The 10,467-nt window shown below is 40.7% G+C and overlaps 1 long non-coding RNA gene across 1 annotated transcript in view; it reads right to left on the bottom strand.

Annotated features, from left to right (window-relative positions):
- Positions 1–362: 362 nt before the first annotated feature.
- LOC103347814 (uncharacterized) overlaps positions 363–10,467 on the bottom strand; it is a 29,235-nt gene continuing 19,130 nt past the window's right edge. The window contains exon 4 of the long non-coding RNA XR_011380005.1: positions 363–697. This is a non-coding gene — a long non-coding RNA (uncharacterized lncRNA). The remainder of the gene's footprint in view (positions 698–10,467) is intronic.

Genomic DNA, 10,467 nt, shown 5'->3' with positions numbered 1-10,467 from the left:
AAAAAAAGAAATTATCAATTCCCAACTTGACTCTCACTGGGATTAAACATGACAATAGGTCTGATCTGATTTCATCATCATTTAAAAAATCATCTATTATTTTTCACTTTATGTTTCTGTGTGGGAGCAAACTGTGGAAATCTTTACTTAAAGTATGCTAAACTGATCTTCTGTATATAAAGAGAATCGAAAATGAATCTTGATGTGAATGGAAGGGGAGAGGGAGTGGGAAAGGGGAGGGTTGCGGGTGGGAGGGACGGTATGGGGGGCAAGCCATTGTAATCCATAAATGTACTTTGGAAATTTATATTCATTAAATGAAAGTTTAAAAAAAAAAAGAAATCTCCAGTTTTTTGTACTAATGATGGTTCTTCTTTTTTTTAATTGTTTATTTATTCAAAAGTCAGAGTTACAGAGAGAGAGAAAAAAGAGAGAGAGGTCTTCCATCTGATGGTTCACTCCCCAATTGGCCATAATTGCTGGAGCTGTGCCGATCTGAAACCAGGAGCCAGGAGCTTCTTCCAGGTCTCCTACGTGGGTGCAGGGGCCCAAGGACTTGGGCCATCTTCCACTGCTTTCCCAGGCCATAGCAGAGAGCTGGATCAGAAGAGGAGAAGCCAGGACTCTAACTGGTGCCCATATTGGATGCCGGCACTTCAGGCCAGGGCGTTAACCCGCTGTGCCACAGCACTGGCCCCTAAAGATGGTTTTAATAACCAGTGAATTAGTTTTTCTTTCTTAGAAATATTGCCTCAACAAAATCCTCTAATTAATAAGTCACATTCCTACAGTCAAAACAGTTTTTTGAAATAATGCATTGTATAAATAGATTCTTGACCCAAATTTTTAACCAAAATGTGCTATAAGCTTTTTTCCAATCTTTGCAGATCTTTTATAGTAAGTTAGTAAACTACCCATTGTAATTAGATAAGAAAAAAAGGGACATGAGAAATGAAAAGGATTAGAATTATCACATTTGCAAATAACATGATTGTGCATCTGAAAAAGCCAAGAGAACCAACTAGAAAATAATTACGAACAATAAAAAGAAACCCGGTAAGGTAAAGAGGTAAAAATAATCATATATATATTTCACATAAAGAAATAACTACTTGAATATGTGAAAGATGAATCAATTTTAATAAGCACCAAAAAGTTTATAATACCTAGGAATAAATTTAATAAGAACTGTGCTAGATATGTCTGGAAAAAAATGTACCACAGACAAAATACCAAAGAGAAATAATTAGTCTCTTTGGTAAAAAAGAAGTCATTTGAATAAAGAGAAATACATCAGGTTTGGGGACAGACAGCCTCAACACTATAAGGGTGTCAATTTCCCTGAAGTATATTTATAAATTTAGGACAATCTCAATTGAATGTTTTTTCTTTTTTAATATAAAACTTTTATTTAATAAATATAAATTTCAAAAGTACAGCTTTTGGATTATAGTGGTTCAATTAAATGTTATTTTTAAGCTAGACGAATCTGATTTTATTAAAGACTTTAAAAAAAGAAAAGCCAAAAATGTCTAACAGAAGAACAATTACAGCAGGGTAGACAAATATATTATAAAGCACTAAGACTTAATAATTAAAGTATAGGGACATATACATAGACAAAGCAATGTAAAGGAATATAAAGTTGAAATACATCAAAAGGATTTAATGTGTTAGGAAGATAGCATGGCCATCCGATCAACAGGAAAATAATTGTTTATTCAGTAGGTTGGGTTGAGACCACTGGATAACCATCATTTCTCATAATATTAACTATAATAAACTACAAATCAGTAAAATATTTAACTAAAATTATACATGAAGAATTAAAAGACAAAATCTTGAAATTTTTCTTATTTATTTGAGAGGCAGAGAGACAGAGTGAAATTCAGCTTGTCCCATGTTTCACTATCCCAAATGTTGGCAATGGCCCTGGGCTGGAGGCCAAAGCCTGGAGCTGGGGAACTCAATCCAAGTCTCTCACATGGATGGCAGGCACTCAGTTACTGGAGCCGTCACTTCTGCTTCTCAGGGTCTGCATTAGCAAGGAACTGGAGTCAGGAGTGGAGACAGGACTCAAAGCTGGCTCTCCAGTTTGGGACACAGATGTCTTAACTGATAAGCAACATATGCACCCCAACCTAAAGGCTTTAAATGTATGACTAAGAATCCAAAAAGAATAAAAGATTGACATAGTGGGCTGTATGAATATCAAAATATCTTCATAGCACTTGGAACCATGAGTGAATATCCTAAAACAAGGAATACAGTGGAAGTCTCTCTTTAAACCCATCTGCTAGTCACTAATTTACTGATAACACCATTCTCTTTGCCTTTGTAAAACCACTCTTACTACTTTCATCAATCCTACCAGAGTTTTTCTTTATGCAGATTTAAAAATACAGAGGTTGATTTTTATCTATTCCCTATTTTGTTCCAAAGCTATATCCTATATACATTTATTTTTATTTATTTATTTTTCATTCTGTAATGTACCATGGAAACCTTTGGAAATCAGTATATAAAGGGTTTTCTTTATTTTTTTTAAATATTTCATTTATTTATTTGAAAAACAAAAATACAGAGAGAGAAGAAGAGAGAGAGAGAGAGATCTTCCATCTGATGGTTCACTCCACAAATGGCTGCAAAGGCCACGCATGGGGCAGGCTGAGGCCAGGAGACAGGAGCTTCATCTAGGCCATTTTCCACTGCCTTACTAAATGCATTAGCAGGGAGCTGGATGGAAAGTGGAGCAGCTGGGACTTGAACTGGCATCCATATAGGATACCCAAACTGCAGATGGAGGCTTAACCTTCCATGCCACAGTGCCAGCCCCAAGGGTTTTCTTATTCCTTTTGTAAATATATGAACTTGCTTTACAGGTATATGCGTTATCAATTAAATAAATATCTCATGAAATTTTATGTCATCTTCAAAAATTTTTCTCATAAAAATATTACAAATGCAACTAGAAATTCATTTGAAATACTATCTTGACATAGCTTTTAGAAATCTAACATTCTCATTCAGGAAATAGGCTTTATAAGAGGTGTTATAAAATCCTGAAGGCATATCATAATTAAGCCACTGAAGGCATTGTTGATAGGATATAATAGTTCCCCCCAAAAAATATCTTACAAGCAAATTTACTATGATGTGACAGGCAGTGTTAAGCGACTATCTCATATAAAGTGAATATGAAATTACAATCATTATAATGATCAAATTACAGTAATTAGCACATAGAAAAGAGAATTTATCTGTGCCAAATTCACATACTAAAATAGTTTAAGCAATAGTTATCTTATCAGTCACAATCCTTCCCAAAGAAGAAATAATGACAACTCTTTAACATTCTATTTCCAACTTTGCAGTGCAGAACTTGCTAAATGTTATTTTTATTTTAAAATGATGATAGCAGAGATAGGATTGTGACATAATATATTATAATGGATTCATTTACTCATTTTGGCACACCCACCTATTAATTCTCTCAAGTCTATTCTATGAATACGGTTAATCTGATTACTCACTGGGATTAGAATTAATATTTTGTGTGCATATATTCCAAATTGTTGTCCAAAGTTTCTCTAAGATGTACAAGAATGACATGGATTATTAAAACATACATACCTTTGGCTCAGAAATCCAGTGATCACACAAATTTTATCCTTCCGAAAAGATCTCCGATGAAGTCTTAAGAACGCAGTAATTAACTGTAGTGTTTGCTCTCCATGACTTCTGATTTGGAGGCCACAGAAAGATGCCTTTACTGAATGGCACCCAGTAAATAGGAAATCTTCTTGTTGGATCTTTGTCTTAACCTTTTTTGGGCCGGCGCCGCGGCGCAATAGGCTAATCGTCCACCTAGCGGCGCCGGCATACCGGGTTCTAGTCCCGGTCGGGGCGCCAGATTCTGTCCCGGTTGCTCCTCTTCCAGGCCAGCTCTCTGCTGTGGCCCGGGAGTGCAGTGGAGGATGGCCCAAGTGCTTGGGCCCTGCACCCTATGGGAGACCAGGAGAAGCACCTGGCTCCTGCCATCGGATCAGCGCGGTGCGCCGGCTGCAGCGCGCCGCCCATGGCGGCCATTGAGGGTGAACCAATGGCAAAGGAAGACCTTTCTCTCTGTCTTTCTCTCTCTCTCTCTCCCTGTCCACTCTGCCTGTAAAAAAAAAAAAAAAAAAAAACTTTTTTTGGTAAGATTTATTTTATTCATTTGAAAGAGTTACAGAGAGAGGTAGAGAGGGAGAGAGAGAGAGAGAGAGAGAGAGAGAGTTTCACTCCTCAAATGCTCAAATGGCCCCAATAGCCAGAGCTGAGCCGATCTGAAGCCAGGAGCCAGGAACTTCTTCCAGGTCTTCCAAGTGGGTGAAGGGGCCCAAGCACTTGGGCCATCCTCCGCTGCTTTCCCAGGTGCATTAGCAGGGACCTGGACTAGAAGTGGAGCAGTCAGGACTTAAACTGGTGCCCACATGGCATGTTGGCACTGCAGGCCAGGGGTTCAACCTACTGCGCCACAGCGCCGGCCCCTTTAACTTTTTCAGACACTAAGGAAACCATTGTCCCATATATCCATAGAGCAACCCACACAGGTGTACACTATTTTCAGCAATGATTGCTCCTCCTTTGGAAATTTGATTCCATATCTGTGGGTTTGCCATGTCTACTTCCCATCTCCCAAAACATCGGACAGCATAGCCTAATTCATATTTTCAATAGATTTAATGTTAATACTGCTATGGGAATTTCCAAACTCCTCAGACATTGTTAAGTTTAGTTAATACTCTGTTAAACTTAAGGAATGAGTTTTCAAAGACACATTTGGTAATAGTTGAAGCTGAGCAGAAATTCTCATTACTTGTTTGGGTCCAGAAGAGAATGGGCCGTTAACTGTCCAGACACGTGTTTCAGTATTTTGCTGTCACGTTCACAGTTCAGCTGAGGTGGAACAATGAGGTGGGCACAACTCAACGGGAAGGAACTGTGCCTTAGCCAAAATAGAAAAGCACCTTGTTTTAGATAATGTGTGTGTATGCAGAATGGAGATGCCATCTTGGAAACTGTTTGGTGAACAGCTGTTCAGTACTAAAATGATTTCAAAATTGTAATCATCATATTTAACAGAACTGAACAGGTCATGATGATAACATCCTGTGTAATTTTTGCAGAACAAGAAGGAAAGAACTGAATGATTAAATACAAAAATAATCATAGGTGTTCAAGATGGAGAGAACACAGTCCTGTGGGCAGGGTGTTTTCTGCCAATGTCCTGGCTGTGCCATTGGCAACTAAGTGATTTGGGCCATTTGCTTTGGGTTTCCAACATGGTGTAAAAGGAGGATAATGATGATTCCCCTGGGGAGATTCGTCTAAGGATCAAGTGAGGCAATTGCTAAGCACAAAGGTGTCATATAGTAGATGGTTAAAAGCGTTTTGCTTCCTCTTCTTTTCCTCTACCAATTTTCCATGGAAACAGAAAATCAGCAGCAGCATCTACTTCTTCTTGGACAATATTGACAATATTTATGTACCTGGCAAGTTAACTTGATTAAATTTTCCTCCAGCCTTACTCATATGTAAATCATTCTTTAATCACTCTAAACAGTTTTATGTGTTTCTCTTATTATCATAACACGAGATGTCTAAGAAAACACATTCCATAATGCTCATCAGCTGTACACAAAATTTTACTACCTCCTCATCACTGTTATTTTCAGTATTGTAAGACAAAAGGTCTTTTGTCTTGTTTTAACCACATTTTTTCTCTTTCTGTCATCAGTGTAAGTATTGGTCAATCAATCCTGAAACCACATATTCTTTCTCTATGTTTGCTGTAACAAGTTTCAAATGAGGATAGAGCTCACTTCATTCCTAGCAGAGAATATGAGAATATTTGTGGAACATTTGAGGTACTTCATTGATAGGCAACAGGAAAATACCTAGTTTGAGAAGTATGTGTACTCAACATTTGACATAGTTGCAATAAGGAATTAAAGTGAAACTCTAAAGCCAAAAGAATAGTAGTTTTAGTGTTTTTGTGAATAGTGTGGCTTGTTTCCCTCATCCAGTATCAGACTGCCTGTTCAAGCCTTGGTCCAGTTTCCTGCTGGTGTACTTGGGCTCTTGTCACCCCCATGGGAGGCCTGGATGGGATTTCTGGTTCCTGCCTTCAGCCTGGCCTAGCCCTGACTGCTGTGGACATTTGGGGAGGAAACTAGCAGATAGAAGATTTCTCTCTCTCTCTCTCTCTCTCTCTTCCTCTCTCTCTCTCCTCTACCTCCTCCCCTTCTCCCCCCTACCCCTCTCTGCCTTCAAATAGATAGAAATACACACTTAAAAAGAAAAGCAGTGGAAATAGACCAAAAAATTAGCTCTACTCAGAACTATAAAGAGTATCCAGCATTATGGAGCCAGTGAAAGTTGCTGAGTAAGGCAGATAAATTGCCAAAACATTGACTCCAGAAGATAAATCTGAATAAGAGCCTAAAAAGTCCTTAGGTCAGGCAACACTAGTAATTTGTGAGCAAGAGTAGAATCAATCTAATAGTAATGGATAAGTGTTTGAATTCAGTTTGAGCAAAATCTGGATTACCATATCCTAAAAAGGCAAATTTCTAATGTGTGTCCTGGAAGGAAGGGTGGTCAAGTGTCCAATTTTCTTTGGGTTCCTTCCCTTGTAGTTTATTCTTTGATTGCCCTTCCCCCACCTCACTCTCCTCCTCTATACCCTCCCCTCTTCTCCTCTCTATTTTAAGGTTGGTTATTAAAAATGTCATTTGAAGGACTGTTGTAGAGAATTTGAAAGTACTTGAAGAAACCAAATGCCACCGGCTGCTGTTTGATAAATGCTTCTGGTTGGTCTGGAGCCAAATCCACCAAAGTTAGCAACAATCAGAAAGTGCACAGCCTTAATTGGGGAGATACTACTTTTGTGTGGGCGCTGGAATGCAGACAATACCTGATGTCTGGAAAGAGAAAATAAACAGAGGTAAATGACCAAGCTTATTTTGGCAGGATGTGCAAAAACACAGACTAACTGCCCAGACACTCTGATAGGGTTAGGTGAAGTCTCACACATTTATACAGTGACCAAAAAGGAAATAGGGATCTGACATGGAGGAAGCAAGAAAGGAAATAAAAACTGTGGGAGAGGTAGCAAAACAAGTTTGCTCAGAAGTCCAGAAACATTACTTTATGAGCACTTGTGGAGCCCCAACTTGGTTAGTCTCCAGCCAAAAAGTCCAGTCAGAAAGCAAAGCTTGCAGTCCTATGCTACCAGAATAAGCCACAAATTGTTCACATGATGTGTAGACAAAAGTTCCTTTTTCAATAATTACCAAATTAAAAGACAAGTAAATGTGAGCATCCAGCTCAGGATGGAAAGCTAAAATCTGTTCACTCTATCCCTTCATTCTACAAATGAGAAAATGAAATCTTACAGGTTGATCCAGTTCCCATACCCATTCTGCTAGCTGGAGAACCCAGGATCTTGGTTCCCAGTTTAGGGTTCACTTGCCTTCACACACCTTCCCCTCCCCAACTTCCTTCCTCTTCCCCTCTTCTGACTCCTCCTTTACTGAAATAGATGTTTAAGAGGATTGTAGAGGAACCTCCAGTTATTAATTATTGGAAGTTGCTCACCATCCTGCACATTCTTTCCTCCTCAGCAAGTGAACTCTGCTTCAAGTGGAATGTGTAGAGACAGCTGGCATACAGCAACTGCCCACACCCTGTACTGCACACCCTGTGGTGAGGGAATATCATGCTACAGTGGTATTCATCATTGCTTCACTCTTTCAAAGGTGTGTGTCTGTGTTATTCTGGTTTCCCTAATGATGTCCACATTGAGATACAGACAATGCCACAGTAACTGTAACAAGGTTGATATATTCACTCTTCCTGAAGTCACAATCTCAGAAGCTTTAGCACTTTTTTAGAAGTCTCCCCCTCTCCCTGTCTTCTGGAATGTTCCAACAAGTGTATGTATATTGACGAGTGGAGTTGACATTTTCCACCCTCCCTGTCTGATCTAATGCTGGAGGAGTCATCACTTGGACAACCTATGGCCATCTCAAAACTTCTACCTCCTTTAGCTGATCTGAACTAAAACTTCATGGGCTGCTACATGGCACCACCAAACTCCATCCCCCACATAGCATCTCTGTTCCATATTCTAATGTAGAAGATCCCAGTAGGCGCTCCTCCTTCTCCCAGTGTTCTCCCATCAGGAGACCTTTTGTTTAAACAACTCTTCCATCTCACTATTCACAGATACCATGCTGCCTTTGGAATCTCCCAGATTATTTTACTGTGATATATTGGCCTTGGATTAAAGTTGTCTGTTTCTAATTTCTCTTTCCTTAGCATGATTTATTCACCAGAAGGTCTTTTGTTCCCTCATGCAGCTTAGGATTCTTGGCAGACCTAACTACATGTCCTCCTCGAGATAAGATGGCCATCAAAACACAAAAAGATGTGCAGGGGCAGACTGAAGGATCAGTGAGGGCTGAGATGTGGCCCATATTCCATTCATAAAACTATGCCACCATGATGTGTGCACCAGTGAGAACATCTTTCCTCATTTACAAATGGGTTCTGGCTCTACCTAAATTCTTAAGACTCGAAAGTCAAACAGGAACTCCTGCCTTTGGAGAGCAGGGATGATGACTTACATTTCTTGTATGTGGGCTTCAGCATATGCCCCAGCAGTGAGCATAGAAGCTGCTCTACAGATATTTACCAGATGAAATCTAGCTCATACCTATGTAAATCTCTGCCCTGGCAACCATAGACAATAACATGGAGGTGGGAAAGATAAAGGGTTTTCTCAAGAGCAAAATGCCGTGTTTCTCTCAGGCTTTAGAATGAAACTCAGTTACACCCCATGGCATTATTTCCTGTTCTCATATTGAATCCTTGAAATGGTGCTGGACTCAGGACTATACCCAGCTGTCATTTTCTTAGGCAACTCTAACACTCTAGTCATCGGATCAGCCCTATATCATGTCACGCTGGCTCTTTCTAATATATGTTAATTTTACAAGACAGGGTATGAGCCGGTGCCGTGGCTTAATGGGCTAATCCTCCGCCTAGCGGCGCCAGCACACCGGGTTCTAGTCCCGGTCGGGGCGTCGGATTCTGTCCCGGTTGCCCCTCTTCCAGACCAGCTCTCTGCTGTGGCCAGGGAGTGCAGTGGAGGATGGCCCAAGTCCTTGGGCCCTGCACCCCATGGGAGACCAGGATAAGTACCTGGCTCCTGCCATCAGATCAGCGCAGTGCGCCGGCCGCGGCTGCCATTGGAGGGTGAACCAATGGCAAAAAGGAAGACCTTTCTCTCTGTCTCTCACTGTCCACTCTGCCTGTCAAAAAAAAAAAAAGACAGGGTATGCTGCACAGAATTCAATGTGCCATGTCATTTCAGTGTTACTATTATTGTTGCTACAGAGACACTGAGATACAAAAAGACCTAACATCCAAGGACTTCTGCCTAGTGAAGGCCAGAGTTTCAGAAAACCAAGCAGCTCAGCCTCTAGTCTCCTTCCCATTAGTCTGAGGAGCAATGCTGGCTAACTGCAGAGGACTGTGAGAGTGTTGTCCTCAGTTGTTTGATTCGAATCATCCTCTTACCGCATGTAGACAGCAAACCTTCACTTTCATCATCTAACTTTTTGCAAGTCTGTACTTCACTTCCAAAAAGTGTTTCCATTATCGTTGAAGTTCACTGATTCAGCCCTTGCCCATCACAAGTCTCAGAACTCATATACAAAGATTAAACTCTGCCTCACAAAAAGTCAGACAATCCAGCCAAGGGACTGAAGTGGTTCCCACCCTTCACACTCGCCACACCCCATCAGCCAACAATAAATCCCCTCCTGACATAAAAGTCCTTCTCCCCCACTTACCCCAGAATAAATCCTCTGTTGGCAGGAAGCCAGACTGAACAGATGTGTCTGCCACCATTTCCTGGGGTGGGGTCAGACTGCACCAGCTTTGATCAACCAAAAGGAGGAATTTCCAGTGTCAAGAGCCCTCTGTAGAGAGTGCCCCAGGGCCTTCTCCAAGAGGTAAAGGGACTAGGGATTAAAAAGCAACGAGGAGCATCCCAACTGAGCACTGTAGCACAAAAGGCTCATGCATCCAGAGAAGTGGTGTCTTGTCATTTTCCTCATTTCTTGAACAGTCATGCAAATGCAAATAAGCCCACCTTTCATGACTAGAAGGCCTGTGTGCAGAAAAGAAATGCCCGGGTGACACTGAGTTCAGTCCTCTGTTGTTTCATCTTTCACGCTAGTAAACCAGACACACTGCAAAGGATACCAGTCCTTCTGTAACTCAAACAGGTGTATGAGTTGCCCACACCTGAAACAGCTCCAACAATCAGTACACTGGATCCCATAATGGACAGTCACTGTTTTCCCTACCAGTGTACCTCACAAATTCCAGATGAGCCATTGAAAAAGGGCAAAC

This window comes from Oryctolagus cuniculus, chromosome 1 (assembly GCF_964237555.1).
Source record: "Oryctolagus cuniculus chromosome 1, mOryCun1.1, whole genome shotgun sequence".
Taxonomy (NCBI): Eukaryota; Metazoa; Chordata; class Mammalia; order Lagomorpha; family Leporidae; genus Oryctolagus; species Oryctolagus cuniculus.
The sequence above is the reverse complement of the archived record's forward strand: the minus strand, read 5'-3'. Positions and strand labels throughout refer to the sequence as shown.